A 16,447-nucleotide genomic window follows, 5' to 3' on the forward strand; every position below is an offset into this window, starting at 1 on the left:
TCTGTTATAACATCTTTCCGAGCCAAATGTCTCCCCTCAATTAGGGCAGGCAATTTAAAAGAGGCGGGAATTGCTTCAGTATTTCTCCTCCAACGTCGCTTCAGGAGAGAGGATTCACTTAAAATAGATGTTGCTGGTTTCCAAACAGGAGTAAATAAAGCTTTTTGGCTGCCAGGAACACCAGCCACCCCACACACACAGACACACATGCATACAAACACACTCGCAAACACATCACCACCACCAGCAACAGCCCACTACCGCCACTTGGTGTGGTTTCAGCACCATTGCTGCTGGACAGCTCCCGGGTTTCCCCATGCGGTGCGCCTGGTCTCTGCTGCAGCAACAGCTCCTTCACCTCACTCCCTCCTCTCTCCTCCTCTTCTTCTTCTTCCTCCATCGCCGCATCTCTGTCAGTACGACTCCTCTTAAATACAAGAAAACGGAGGGAAAGGCATCCTTAAGCGCTCATCAGAGAAGGGTTCCCCTCGCTTTCGCGGTTAAGCAGGGAGATGGGAGGGAAAAAAAAATAAATATGTGATAGAGACTCAACAGCGCCAACAGACAAAGGGGAGTTTTTGCACTTGCTTATTTACCAAAAGGGGTGATTCCTACTCTGCGGGAAGGGTTGCTCTATGCTTCGGCTCTACAGTCAAACATGGCTCGTAAAGCATGCCAATAAAATCCATGCCTACGACCGGGAGTCAAGTGTTTTTTGCGTGCGTGAGACAGAGGAGGAGGTAAAAATTGGGAGAAGAGAAACAGCACAGGCACTCGGGAGCATGCACTACCAAATTACACAAAAGTAACGGAATTAAACATTGCATGTGCAAATGTTTCACTCACCGTGGCGCAGGCACGTCCTTGCTCTAAACTGGAGAAAGAGAAACAGAGAAAGATTGAGATTTTTAGTCATGAGCCGCAACTAGAGTCTGGAAGAAACGCAACAGATTAAGTCCTCCATTTGTTATTATGTGGGCTTACAGTGGCACGTCCAAGTTTGCTCAGGATCGCCTCCCTTTTTATACAAGTGATACCCGTCTGTCTATTTCTGGCGCACGATCAAAACTATGATGCTATTTTTAGGTCACAGTACGAGGAAGGGAAAAAAACACTCACAAAAGGCACCGTTTAGGAACGTTACGTGAAGTGCATGTAATGTAAATTAATTTTGCCTCTCCAACTCTGCACAAGAGCCCCGATTCCCCTCCGTTGCATCATTGCAGTGTTTTTTTTTTTTTTTTTTTTTTTTTTTTTTGGAACCCAATGTGCCTTCAACAGCACCACCACCTCTCCTTCTCATCCTTAAAACACACTACTTCCCCCCCTTCTCCCCCCCCCAACCCCGTTCAACAACTAAAATCTGGAACTCGTCGTCGCTGCCAATATCATCGACAATATTTGATGTCTTGTCGCCCTCTTCAGAAGCTTCTCGTCCCAGTGTCACTTCAGCAGCTGAAACTCATGAACACAAAATAGGTCCAAATACTGATGAACGCGGATTAACCGATGCTCCCTTTGGGATTTTCTTTTTTCTTTTAGTCGACGGAGCACTGTAAAATGTAGTAATTAAGCTTTGGTGACGAGAATACGAAAAAAAATAATAAATAAAAAGCCTTTTTTTTTGTTGAAGGGCTGCGTCAGTTACTAGGCATTGACGTCACGTTTAGATTCTCTCACTTTACAGCCCGGAGAGCCTGATTAAAGACACTGCCGCTCTGTGATCAGCTCTTCGCAAATGTGCCATGGAAAAAACGAGTGTCAAAATAGGAAAATATTACAGGTGGATAATGTGGTGTGGACTCGTGGAAACTGCAGCTTCGGAGTAGGTTATCTCCTGGTAAAAACCCTCCTCTAATGCTGGAGCATCTGGGTTTCCATCCAAACCCCCCCTCCTCCCCCTCTCTGCCTCCCTCCCTCTCTTGTCTCTATATATCCCCTCTTGGTGCTGTTTTGGTCTTGGAGAATTTTTATCCCAGCATCCCGTGCATTTGGCGGGTACAAACAGTATCTATAAGCCGAAGGAGAGGAAAACACGGCAAGCTGAGCCGCTTCCTCCTCCATCTCCTTTATCCACTGGCCGTGCCCACGCACCAGACCCCCTCACCCACGGATAGACCCACAGGGAGCGCACACTTGTCCATGCTAAAGGCGCACAAACAAACCTCCCTCCACAGTATGCTCTGTCTCTCACCTCACCTCCCCTTCAATATTTTGTAACACCTTTATTGTAAGACCCTCTCCTCGAAATACACCCTCTCCACACACACACACCCCACGCCGTCCATCTGCACTCGTGCCGCGTGGAGATTCACGAGACTTCACGGGATGGGGTGGGGTGGGCTAAGGTGGATGGTAGTGGGGGTTCAGAGATGGACGTGGTGAGTATCCACTGAGTGGCAGCTACCTAGAAAAGTCGGCTCTGAGAAGGGAAAAGGGCTGCGCCCGTCGCATCGGTTTGTGCTATTTTTATCCCTGCCTGTAGGCCAACTGTATGTCCGTGACTGCTGGCGAGTGCATGTATAGGCACACACACAGAGCGGATTTAGCAAGTGGTCTACACTAAGATAATCAACATAAGGCGTCATAATTAAAAACAAGAGCACGGTCAGTTTTTATGCTTTGGATATTTTGGCATCTGTTACTGTCTGGCTCTTTTTTTCCACAAAACCTAGCCAATGTATGAAAAGATGAGACAACTGTCAAGTATCCAACCGAACCTCCACACTCAAACCACCAGCAAAGCCACCCTGTACACACAGACACACATGTACACACAGACACACTTCCCTGTAGTCCACAATCCTTCAATCAAAGAGGGAGCAGTATCAATGGGAGTTGCAGCAGAGGGTCCTCAGTGCAGTGCGGCAAGATCACCGCGTGGTGTCGACAAACTCAGCCAAAGATGCTTCCTTACATCCCCCCTCCCTCTTCCCAAAAGAAAAAAAGTATGCACCCCTTACTCCGGCAAGTTGCAAGCAGCAGCAGACTTCTCCATCACCTTCCTTTGTTCTTTTGCCCGACTTCATCTCACAACGAGAAAAAGGACACAACATACTACACTCTCATTATCACAACTAATTCATTACAGGTGCGCCTTCCTCACTTTAAAAACATGAGCACACCAACGTTTGCAAACTGAATCTCTCTCTCCCTCTGCTGCATTGATTGAAAGTCAGAAACAGCTGTAATCTACACTCAATCTATCATTTGCATCTCCAGGATAGAAGATCATAGTGTCAAACTCGTGCAACTCTGGAGGAAACTGTTTTTTGAAAGTACAATTGACTGACTATTTACAGCCATATATTAGAAACTCAACCTCCTGTGATGACATGTGGACGCAGGTTACATCAGTCAAATAAGAGCTTGGTGCTGTCCATGGTGCTGAACAGTCCGACTGTCCAATTTTCTAACCTCCACCACCGACTGCTGCCACACAGCCCGTGAAATTTACACACTTCACAATCACTTGCTTCTTTATGTTGTTTCATTAAATACAAGTGCCAAATTAGAGAACACGCAGGACTGATGAACAAGAGAAGGGCAACATGATGTGACTGGCAACACGTGTGGACTGTGACGTGTGCAAGTCCGCAGCGGAAAGTTGTTTACAAGTGAAGAACTACAGGCGCCTTTCCTCTAAGCTGAGCTTTGTCTATAACAAATATACACGAATAAGGGGGAGTCACGCTCTTCCTCGCTCGCTCTCCCTCCCCCAGACACTCACATTTGCTTTATTGGCACGACATGAACTTGTCAAAACAGTGGAGGAAATATCATAGATGTTATAACATGGACAGAAAAATAACATTTTCCCCCAAAAACTTTCAGTCTCTCTGTCCTCCTCTCTCTCGGTTGTTACTAGGCATCTCAGCAGAGCAGGCAGCCTAAAGCAGAGGATCCCCAACACGTGAATACTCCTACGCATTACCGCAGCCCGCTCTCTTTGAGTGTCTGCAAAATCCCTCAGTTGTCAATATGCACACACATACACAGAACCAAAAAAAGAATCTTTCTGAATACAGCTTCATTGCTGTGTTTATAGTCTCCTCGGATCGTTCCCGGAGATAGCGACGCTTGCAAACACCGGCAAACACCGGCATACCCTGTGATTAACCTAAATAAAGTCGCTCTGGATGTCTCATTGGCAGCAAATAAGAAAGATGGTTAATTATAAGCTCCGGTTAGATATCTTCATCCACGTTTATAAGCAAAATATTCACAAAAACGCACAAATGTATGCTTTCCCCCTTAAATGACCGACATCACATAATTCAGATCATCGTGTCAAAAACATGTATTCAAACTAGAAACGGCGGGTAACCTGACTTTGGATGGCGTTCCCAGCCACTACATTCCTGCTCATGAGAGTGCTACCCTCGCGTCCTCAGATCAACCGGTAATCACCGAGACACCAATTCCCAAAAATCTGCGCATGGTCAAACTTCCTAGACTAGTACACAGCAAAAATGTGGGGTCGGGATTCGCCCCATCTACAAAAAGACACTTACCTTTCGCTTTAGATTTTTTCTTTCTCTCTTATTTAAACTCTTTTTTTTAAAGCAGGGCTTTGTGCCGGCTGACACAGAAAGAGGAGACAGAGGGAGGGTAAAAGCAGGGCAGCCTACACTCTCTCGTCCTGCGTCAGGATGGAGAAAGCAGGTCACTCCGATGTGCGTCGTCTCCCTGTTCTGCCGGAGACTAAAATATTTGGTGTTGCCATTCAGGATTCAGGGAGCCAGCTCAAAAAAAAGGTTGGTTGGTTGGGTGGTGGTGTTGAGAGGGGTGAAGGGTTTAGGAGTGGAAAGGTGGCGGTGGTGGTGGTTGGGGAGAAGGAAGGGGTTGTGGGAGGGGGGTTGTGGTGGGGTACACACAGAGTTACAAATGTGAGCCAGCTGATAGAAAGAGCCCGCCAAATATGGGGGACTTTACGCATTTGGGGAGGCGCACGATTTACCTCTCTGCATAGACGCTCTCTCTCTCTCTCTTTCTTTCTCTCTCTGTGAGTGTGTGTGTGTGTGTGTGTGTGTGTGTGTGTGTGTGTGTGTGTGTGTGTGTGTGTGTGTGTGTGTGTGTGTGTGTGTGTGTGTTTTTGTTACCTCATTGGGACCTTTTCCGGTATAAACACCGACCTTGTCAGGACCAGTAGTCCTCACGGGGACCAAAGGCTGATCCTAATGAGACAAAACGTCATTTCTGAGGTCCTGGTTAAAGTTAGGGGTAAGGTGTGAATTGAGGTCAGGTTAAGGTTAGGGTTAGGCATGAATTAGTTAAGGTTAGGGTTTGGGTTAGGCTGTCCACAATGAATGGAAGTCAGTGCAATGTCCTAACAAGGATAGCTGTACAAACGTGTGTGTGTGTTTGTGTGTGTGTGTGTGTGCGTGTGTGTGTCTGTGAATGACTTCCAGACAGAGACGGAAAGCATGAATGGGGCAGGAGAAGCACGACTGAGAGTCCGCGCTATTATCGGCGCAAACCCGCCGGGAAGGGAATAAATCGGGCGCAATTAAAAGGCACGAGGACCGAGGCGATGAAAAAACAGCTCGCGGGGAGGGATTAGGAATTCATGCAACATAAAAAAAAAGAAATCTTCGGGAGGAGACAACCATTCATGTCACAACACAGGGAAGGGCTTTGGAAAAGTGTCTCGATGACGAGACGTGCAGCCACCTCTCTTTCTCTTTTCTCTCTCTCTATCCATCTCTGTCTCTCTCTCTCTCTGGTCCTCTTCTCCAGCAGTGTGCTATTGACCTGCATTGACGTCATTGCGTCATTAGGTATCCCTTAGAAACACTGACTTTCAAAAATAGTATCAAATTAATTCAGCTGGCAAGGAGAGAGGGGTGGGGCATATGAGTGTTTGGGGTTGGGGTGTTTGGGGCGAAGGGGGTGAGTGAGTAGGTATGGGTGAGGAGGGGGGGAGGTGGGGAAAACATGTTTTATTCTGAGATTTTTACCCCCCCAACAACCCCTCACATCTCCCCACCACCACCACCACCACCATTTCCGAGCTAACTGAGGTAGAGAGCCGGACCAGACACATCGATATCTGAAGATTCAATGTGGAGTCCCACTGGAGAGACAACAATTCACAAATATGAATGATTCAAATTATATTCCACATATGCATATTAGTCATTATTGCCAATATGACACAAAGACAAGGCAAAACCAGAACATACATAAACCAAACATTGATTAAGGTAATGATAAAATTAGCTTTGGTAATCAGGTCAAACAGGTCAGAATGGGTCTGTCTCTTTCCATCTCTGTCTCTGCCTGGCTCTTCCAGTCTAAAAATATCCTCCAGCTGACTATGTCGAAAACCTTTTTCCCCATTTAACCCATAGCTCTTAAGGGCAAGGGAACCAGAACACCATGCAGACAGACAGAGAGCAGATAGACTGCAAATCTACAAGTTATCGGGATGCTGAGAAAACAATGGGTTCTTCTGGGTAGGATAGCAGACCTGATATGACCCCAAAATTTTTAATTCAGAGAAATCAAAAATAGACAAATACAGAACCCAGAATTATTCTTGGTTAAAAGATGTGTCATCACTGCTGCTTTGGAACATTTCATGCCGTTTTAAATGAATAACGGACATTATTAGTACAGTATGTCTCAGAGGACTGGACCATGACAACAGCATGGGAATTATTGGTGAAAACAAAGTTGAGTTATTCTGTTCAGACGTCTGTAAAGTCTGTATAGTTTTGGTCTTTATAGTTTATTGTTGTCTATTAGGATCTGCTTCTGGGAGCTGTCCGTGGTGCTGAAACCCTCAAGATTTAACTGTTTTTACTAATTTATTCAGTGGTATTGTAAAGCACTCTTTCTTATTACTGCCATTATTTTTGACAAGCCATTGACTCATCTGCAGCCCAGGAAAATATCGTGACTGATAATTAATGATGGGCAGATGAAGCAACATGGTAATACACTCTCCAGAATCACAATAGAACTGCAATTTACATGTCTTATACACAAGCTACGGGCAATAATGTAGAGAGTATATACAATGAAAACAGCGTATCTCCAAATATGGTGATTCTGAATATTTAAAAAACTGACGGATTAAAGTCTTCCTTTATGTGTTTAGACATTTCCACATTCTTCCTAAATGCTAAATAAACAATTAAAATTCCCATTGGATTATTTAAAAGATGCTGTTTCCTGTCTTTCTGCATGTTCAACTATGAAATAAAGACAAAAATGCCAACACACACAAACACATTCAGTAAGAATGTGTTCTGTATCTATCAATATTTGGAATAAAAGGCTAAACAAATATATATAAATGAAGGCTGGAGGTAGAAAGATCTAACTTTTACTTATAAAATGTACTTTATCTATTTACTTTACTGGTGATTGCAGCAGAGAAGCAACTGTGCAAGTGGTTGGAAGACTCACTGCATTCAGTGTTTCAGTATCAATCAAAGTAAATGAAACTGATCATCGTTAGAAGAAGAAACTAATGTGTAAAATAAAGTGTAAATTAATGTTTTTCAGAAATTATGACCTGATTATTGTTTAAACTCTGTGTGGAGGTTATAGTTTACTCACATACAGAAGTATAAGTGATCAGGGAGACAGTCCTTCACCCACTGGTCACTGGTTTGATACCTGCTGTCAGCATTCACCCATCTTGTCGAGGTGTTTTCAGTGAAGAATCTAGAGGCGCTCAAGAGGATTCTGTCTTTTTCTGACCCTGAGCCACCTGTAGAGTTAAGAAAGACAAACTGAGTTTACCAGTAAGCATCAGTGGCAAATTACAGTAAGTAAACAATTAACACTTCTTTTATCTGTAGACAGTTATTTCTATCAAGATGAAAAACAACATTTTGTAGAAATACAGGTGGTCATCTTTATATCCAGAACTTATAAACAACATCAGCAAGTTTGGGAACGTAGCCGCCTGCACGTTTCTCCAAGACACATACTGTCATTGATGCATGCATGGCTGCAAAACACGCACAAACACACGTGTACACGCAAATGTTGGCTACTGATTTGGAAGCTATCCACCTGTTGACAAGTTGCCCAACCCACTTTAATCACCTGGCTGCCATTTGTTTTTTCCAGGACGCGCAGAAAGACTGAATCTGTGTTTCTATGTGTGATAGATGAAGAGAGGAAGAGAAGAAAAGGAGAGAGAGAGACACACACACAGAGAGGCTGTGGCAAAAAATACTTCACCATTAGAACTGAATTAGGACTTATGATTCATCCTCATGAATTGAGAGACACACATTTCAAATGTCGTAGGATGCTCCATCTCACGTCTGGTAGCCATTTAGCACTACACCTTTCAAGCTTTTGCTGTGACAACTGTGCGCCAAACACACTAAAAAAGGGGTGCGAGTGCTGTTTTGGGAGGTGGAAGTGGAGTGTGAGATCAACAACGGAAAGGAAAGATGATCAATCTACACCAAAATACATGAATGTACCACTAACCTTAATCTGTTGGGTGTCTGCCCAGGGTTTGAGCAAACATCTGGCCTGCTGAAGCAGCTCTGAGGAAGTCCATCTACCTTAAAGAGGCTCTGTAGATGCCACTGACCTCTCTGTGAATGGAGGGAAAAAAAGAGCAAATCATGTTAATCTAAACAGAAAACACTTAACAACTAAAGGAAACTGACAGTATTCCTGAAATACATACAAACAAAACAACATATCCAAGTGTTGTTGCAGGTACAGGCTGTTGGATCAGAGATGGTGTGGTAGCAGGACAAGGCGGGGGACCCACATGGGGAGAAAAATGTATCATAGAAGACGTCATCAGCACCAATGGAAGTCACGCAGCACTCAGGGGTCGGTGCCAAGGCTGACGACAGAGTTATAAAGACAGGGAGAGATCCTGGGTGTGACTAAGATACTTCAACCATGGAAAAACAGCGTGCTGTCCTCTTTTCCTCCTCCATAATAACATAAACACACGAGTCAGTCAGCCTGTTTGAGCGGAAATGTTAGTCTTGATAACGAAATGAAAATATCGCTGCCTCTCTACGGCCTATTGAGCTTCAACCCTCCGCCTTGTCTTTTTTTTTTTTTTTTTTTTTTTAAAGCATGTCAATACAATAATAATACCTTCCAAAACATTTGCCTTGGGTGTATGATGGCCCCCGTCTTTTCCACTTGGATCTCTACTTGTGTGTGTGTGTTTGTGTGTTGTATACACACAGGTCCTTTTAATTTGTTTGATGTCCCCTCCCATCTGCCTTGTGGCTTTCCATTCCGACTCGTAGGCTGCGTCTTTCTAGGAAACAGTGGGTGTTTTGGTCTGATGTTTACTATTGGGCCCCAGTGAGGGCAAGCATACACACAGAAAAGAGAGGTATTCAAAGGATCCTTTGCCAGGGTAATGTTTTATATATCAAACCATCACAACTGAAGATGAAATTCCAGGGAAGGCTGCAATATTAGTGTTGTAATCTATCAGGTGATTATTTGAGGTCTTTTAAATTTGTTTTCTTTGTCCTTAGCTTAGTTTTGTTAACATTTGAATATAAAATTGACAACAAAACATATAAACAGAGTCCTAAAGTTGAATATAAATGAAAATATAGAAAGAAGAACAGCTGATTTGTATCATTTCATGCATTGTCAGGGTCTGTGCGGGGCAATTTGAGCACCTTTAAGACTTCATTTTTGTCAATTCTGTTTCCTTGTTTTTGTGTACTGTACATATTCATTCACAAAGGGACAAAAACTAACACAAAAATCAAAGAGAATCTCAAAAAGAGTTCACCAAAAGCAGGTTTCAAGTCTAAAAGAACCACTGCCAGGTTCGCTGTGTAGAACCATTGTTGTTGAGAGTGTGTACAGAGGGATGGCTGGCCAGGTTTTGTTTGAATTTCAAGCCCAGATTAAGGAACCCTGCGCCCTCTCCCCCCTCCCCTCCCGTCCCCCTATTTATTTTTCCATCTCTCCTGCCTAAATGATGTCAATGGAAGCAGAGCTAAAGTGCTATTTATAGACCACCGCCGCCGCCGCCGCCCCCCTCCCCTTACACATCACACACACACCACCTTCACCACTTACATACCCCCCCCCCCCTTCCATACACCAACCATCCTTAGCATCACATGCTTGGTTGGGAGCTCTGCTGCACAATAAACCATGTCAAGAGAAGAATCCGCATGAATAGAGCCGCTGAATATTTATAAACGGCTTTGTCACATGTGCACCGCGCGCTCTTGCCCCCCCACCCCTTTAATGTGTGTGCGTGTGCACTGTATGTATTTGCTCTCCGTGCTTGATTATTGCCCGTGCAGCCGCACTTCCCTCTGCAGGAGGAAAGAAAAAAAAAAAGAAAAGAAAACCCATTGAGAGGGACAGGAACGATGCGCGCCCCCTGCGTTCATATTCTTCTTCTTCTGCTGCTGCTCTTCATTCACTCACTCCGTGCAGTCATTCATTCATTCATCACTTTCCCACTCACTCATTCACACAATTCCTCCCGCAGAGTCTGTGAATGGGCGGACAAATGAGATGAATGCGGGAAGCCACCTGTTCTGTTGGTGCACTATCTGCTGCCACTAGTCTAGTTTGTTTGGATGTTTTTTTGTTTGTTTTTTTTTTTGTTTTGTTTTGTTTTTTGTTTTTATTTCTCTCAACAGTTGGAATCACCGACGTGTGTGCGTGCGCGCGTGCACGTATCATGCCAAGTCTCAGGGGACACCAGAGTACACAGTGTTCCCTGGGTATGAGTTTTGGGAGCTCTATGCATAGACCAAATAACACCCCCTCCTCCCATCGCTCTCTCTCTCTCTCTCTCGCTCTCTCTCGACATTCACATGCTAGATTACGTAACACGGGAGGGGGGGGGGGGCTGAAAGCTGGAGGGGTGGGGTGGGGGTGTTTAAAGTCTCCTTCAATCACAAATAAATGCACGGTTTGCTGCACAAGCGTCTTCGATTGAGAAGAACTCATGAGGTCTATTTTTTTAGCCTGCCTTCTATTTCTGAAAGGCGGCCGTGATAAAAATAGACTACAACACCCCCCCCCCCCTCCCAAAATCCATCATCCACCCCATCCACTGTTAAATTCAGAAAAGCTGAATTTCAAATCCGTCCTTCATCAACGAATTCTTGTAAATACCTGTCAGGAGAAACGGAGATGATGCTGCTGATCATCTTATAGGTTTATCGTTTTATCGGCGGGTTAATGATGAATTCGGGGGTCTGGCTGGTGGTGTTGGGGGGGGGGGGGGGTACCCCGCCTTGAAATCAGTTCAATCACCGTTTTTGATTCCCAGAATACCTTGCTTTAAAGCTGATAAAAATAGCTTTAATTTGAGAGACTGACAGGGTGTAAAATCGTTGCTTTTCTTGATATATTTCTTCTCTAAACAGCTTTTCGTTTGTGTTCAGCGCATCGTTGCCATGCATGTTTGTCCATTTGTGTTTCTGTGGCGCGACAGGATGAATTAAAACGTGTTTTTTTTTTAAACCAACCCCGGCTTGGTGTACATATAATGTACAGCAGCAGAAAGAAGGGCTTGATGGTATTTATAGCTTTACTGTGTACATCCACAGCGGTCACACGTGCAGCAGCCGCTTCCCTGCACTCCTGCTGAAGTTGACATGTTAACACTCACTGGCTGCTATATTTAGCCCAGCCTCACAGTGCTGTTACTATTCCCAGCATTGTACATGAGGGGGCGGACGGTGCGGCGTTTTTTTTTTTAAATATACATATACATATATAAAAAGGGAAGAAAAAGTTCCCGTTTCACAACTGATTTATTTTCCCGCGTACATTCAGGCCTGCTATCTGCCAGTTGACTTATGGGTTCAGGGACGCTACAGTTCAGGCCATTACGATTAGAATAATGAAGGCTAAGAAAGTGATGGGAAGAGTTTTGCTTGGTGATAAACGAATACATGAAATGTTGACCATATACTGCTGAATTGTCCTTTAGTAAAACATTGATGGTGTAGCTGACCTTGACCCCTGACTCCTGACCTACATGTAGAGCAATAGGAAAGAGAATAGTTTCCACACATCAGGATTTATATCAAACTTTATATAAATATTTCCAAGACATCTAAGTCAGCAAAAGTGAGTAAAGTCACTCTGCTTTATTCTAAATCATTTGTTTAAAAGTTTATGTCAAGCAAAGCTCCACCCTGATGCATTTTGGTCATAACCTGAGTTAGCAACCATCCTCCAGTAAAGTCTAGTCAACTGTGTTTTCAGCACCAAGGACAGGTCCCATCAGACCCTTACCACACTGAGATTGAGCACCATGGACAGCTCCATAACTCACTGCACACTCTGCCTGGATCTCATTAGTCCAAAGAGTGATGTCCTTCTTCCTGTCCTCAAAACTTTTGAGGTTTACCAAGGATGTAAAGCAGTTTATGGGAGGCTAGTTGTGCCAAGAAAATGCACCTGAACTCAGGCGCAACCCGTGGCATAGACCACATAGGCGGTTGCCTAGGATGCCAAATGAGGAGGGGGGGCGCCAAATGAGTGGGAGGTGAGTTTTTGTTTGTTTGTTTGTTTGTTTTTCCTTACTGACAGGTGTGCATGTATACAGGTTTTGGAAATACGCACCTGTTCTCCGTTCTTAATGTTTTCCTTCTCTTTTTCCTCCATTGACTTGGTTTTCAACTGGTTTAATTTTCAAAGTCTTACTGGTCGGTCAGTTTTTACCTGATGGCCACCAAACCTCATGTGCTACCTCAGGCAATAACACCAAACATCGAATTAAATAGAGCCTTGACCCACACTTGCCTTTTTGTCTGGAGGACTGGGAGGACTTTGTCTGGCCTGGAGGTGCTATTGTTGCACCTTTTTTTAAGCGTGAGTTCATATTTGAAGTTCTAGGACTGGACTGGTACTATTGTTGCACTTTTTTTGGAGGCTCCAATCTAAAATCTCACCTCGGGCACCAACATATTCAGGTTCAGCCCTGTCTGAACTTACACTAGGGCTGAATATGAATGTAATGCAAACTGTGATTGATGCCAAAATTGTGCACGATCTAATGAAAATTGTTAAAACAATTAACAGTAGTATTTCCTTTTCTTTTGTACAAAACTGTCATTGCAAAAGATAGGAAAGCAAGCACTTTTTGTAACATTTAGGGAATTTGAGCAGTTCTTATCATGTATATTGCTTACATACATACAGTCTGTTAAGCACCTTCCTAATGAAAAGGGACTTTTTAATGGGACCCCTTGTTTTTTATCCTGGCTGCTTTATTACACTCTCTGTCTCTGAGTCTGTTGATTGGCAGCAGAGTTTATATCAGACTTTACTAGTCATTTCAATGACTATTTGGTGTTTGTTAGAGAGATCTCAAGTTGGAGTGTGACATATCTTTCAGTTTTAGGTCAATTCCTCTTCTCTTTTATCTACATTGAGGCAGACCTACGTGATTACAGATGAATTAAGATCTCAGAGTGACTGAGGTTATTGTATTTGGAGTTCAATTTGAAAAATGTGCAAATTTGCAGCATATTGTAAGTCCAGTCCAGACACCACAACTGCAGGTATTCATTAATTGCTCCCAAAACCTAAAGCTCTATTCAGGTTCTATCAGAAAACTAAATTTCCCTGAGAATTTCCAGTGAACACATTCAAAATGGGGCACTGAAGCTGGAAAGTTTATTTTTGTTATCAGAGCTATGAGTTATATGGTATAAAATCAAGTATTGTGTTGGATGGACAGGAGCTCATGATATGTTTGCTGCAATATAACTGGATGTTAGAGGCTGCAGCTCTAATGTGGACCACATGAAAACAAGCAATTGCAATTAAAAACAACCAAGAATGGGAACTGTTCAATTTCCATGTTAGCCAAAGTCGCATGAACCTTTTCAGGACACCAATCTTGGATTAATACTGCAGGGAGTGGTTGTTTTTTCCAGCAAAATAGCAGCCATGAACGCAACACAGAACAACAACTGGAGTAGATCTACACAACAGGTGAACCAATCCACAATTACACTGTAGTCTAACCTCATATAACAACATAAAGATCATTTCTGAAACCACTGAACTACAAAATGTGAGCAACACAACCTAAAACCAACATTTTGAACCTGTGAACTGTAGCAATTGTGCACTAAACAAGCACCCATTCATGCAAAAGTGTAGATTTTGCCTCAAGTCTGCTGGGGGGTACAGTATGGAGTCCTCCTATCACCACCAACACCCCCCCTCCCCAAGGTTGGTAATAAAGTGAGGAAACCCATCGAGTTCCACCAAGTGCTTCAGGACTATTGATTTACCTTCACTTCTACTTTCACATGGACTTGTACAGTCGCTCCTTCCTTCTCTCTTTCTCTCTCTGAGGGTCGTCTTCGCTTCCTCTCCCGCTGCTGCCGCCCACTCCTCCTCCACCACTTGATTATTTTCAGCTCCGCCGTTTGTGTGTATGTGTGTGTGTGTGCGTGTGCCAGGCATTGGCTGGCTGGCTGGCTGGCTGGCTGACTGGCTGGCGGGCTGGTTTGGGAAATACCTGGTCACGATCAATGAGGAGAGGGTTTATCTCGGTTGCTTACCGCCCCCTACTGTTCTGAAATAAGAATTTAAACGTACACCTTAAACGCACCATGATACTTGTGCCAAAAGATGTACAGTATCCATGCAAAAAAAACAAAAAACGCACCACCAGGCTGCAAAATATCACATTAAAAAAGAAATTAGAAAAATCTGAAAGAGAAGTGGATTTCATGCAATATAAAGACCAAGGAACTGTGTCACAGATATGGATGATCATCACACACAAACACAGCAATTACTGCGAGGTTTGGGATGCTTCCCTCTCCAAACTTAGTTCATTTCAGCACTGATTCAGCATAATATTCGACCAAGAATTGACAAATACACCAGGCTCTTAATGACTCAATATTTTCAGGCTTGGATCATGAAGAGGATGTGGATATAATTTAAGAGATCCCCCCTCCCCTTCTTCTTCTTCATTTCCCTCTTCTCTGCATCCTCGGATCGCAGTGTTCCTCCATGCGCCTTAACCCGAGCAGAAATACAAAGAGAGACAAAAAGACATCATGAAAGCTTTAAGTGACTCGTTCAGTGGGGATAAAAATAGATCTGGTTGCTTTGGGAGGAAAACCCTGGTCTGGATCGCCCTCTAGAGGGGAGACTCTGGATGGACTCCTCTCATCTTCACCTTTACTTTTCTACAATTTGGCAGCTGTAGTATTCAAAATTGTGAAGAAATTACATGCAAATAAAAAAATATATCATTTTAGCTAATCTTTATATGAAGAATTGGTCTTGTGTTTGTATGTATTGATGTTTATACATCAGTAAGGCAGGTAAACAAGGGTTAACTTAATTCTGCATGTAAAACGATAAAATGAGCCGTTTTGCCACTACATCACAAATTTCACACGTTAATTCGGCTCATTCAGCTGCTTATTTTGTGTTTTCTATCATACACGTATTTAAATAAAAGGGTTTCTGCACGATGGTAGCTCCAGTATAATAGACACTGAGGCATCACCCACCCAAACAAACACACCACGATCCTCGCTTCATTCTGCACTTAAGGGATTTCATTAAGAGCAACCTCTCAATGAGTGGTTTAGAGCTTTGGGGTTTTATTTTTTTATTTTTTCCCCCCCGGCTTAAAATCATTAAGAGTTGCATCGCTGTAAAGCTGTGAAGCGCTGCAACAGTCGATTCAGAAAAATTTTAGAGTTTGAGCGCCCCTCCTCCTCCAGAGCATCCACCTACACACACCAGCACACACGTGTCTTCACATGCAGACCTGTAGCACCCACTGAGAGCTCTCTCTGTGTGTGTGTGTGTGTGTCTTCCTTCTATCCTTATGAGAACCAGTTATAAACCTTTAGAGTTGCATGTGAATGGTCCTTACTTTTCCATCTTGCATACAGTTTAGGATTAGATTAAGACTTGAGATTAAGACTAGAATTAGACTAAATTTCTGTTAGGGTTAAAAAAAACAAACAAACAAACAGAATTACACAAAATCGTGGGTTAAATTTGGATTCAGCCAGGTATTAATGGACTGGATGGATTAGATTAAATTAGTTAAGATTTGGTAGTTAAAGGGGAAAAACTGAAATCTGTCACATCCAATTAGAGATTAAGAACCAGAAACAGACATTAGCTGAAGAAAAATCACCCAACGGTTAGGATGTGGCTTCAGGAAAGTCACTTTTTTTAGTGATTAATAAAAGGTTAATGAAAAGCAATTTGGCTTCTGTAGTTGAAGATGAGAGGTAAGAGTTCAGTTAGTTTGAGGTTTAAATAAGAAGTAAAAAGCAGCTGGATGCAAAACTGGTCACAGTTTATAAGTAAAGGGGAAATTTATGTTTGCTTTTGGTAACATAAAACCCATTGGGATTAGATTAAGACTTAGTTTTAGAGCTACTAGTACAGTTAGAGTTAGAGTTAAAGAAAAACAACACATTACTTAATTACATGAAAGCCTGTGTTA

At 43.2% G+C, this 16,447-nt stretch overlaps 1 long non-coding RNA gene across 5 annotated transcripts in view; it reads right to left on the reverse strand.

Annotated features, from left to right (window-relative positions):
- The window catches only part of LOC122986466, a 64,658-nt gene extending 49,888 nt beyond the window's left edge, over positions 1-14,770 (reverse strand). For 3 of the 5 annotated variants that reach the window (XR_006404308.1, XR_006404310.1, XR_006404307.1), the window contains exons 1-6: positions 14,250-14,770; positions 8,461-8,570; positions 7,570-7,723; positions 5,103-5,177; positions 847-874; positions 286-427 (exon numbers count right to left, since the gene is read on the reverse strand). This is a non-coding gene — a long non-coding RNA (uncharacterized LOC122986466). The remainder of the gene's footprint in view (positions 1-285; positions 428-846; positions 875-5,102; positions 5,178-7,569; positions 7,724-8,460; positions 8,571-14,249) is intronic. The other 2 variants (XR_006404309.1, XR_006404311.1) reach the window with 2 other exon arrangements.
- Between the last annotated feature and the right edge of the window lie 1,677 nt (positions 14,771-16,447).

This window comes from Thunnus albacares, chromosome 7, assembly GCF_914725855.1.
Source record: "Thunnus albacares chromosome 7, fThuAlb1.1, whole genome shotgun sequence".
NCBI lineage: Eukaryota > Metazoa > Chordata > Actinopteri > Scombriformes > Scombridae > Thunnus > Thunnus albacares.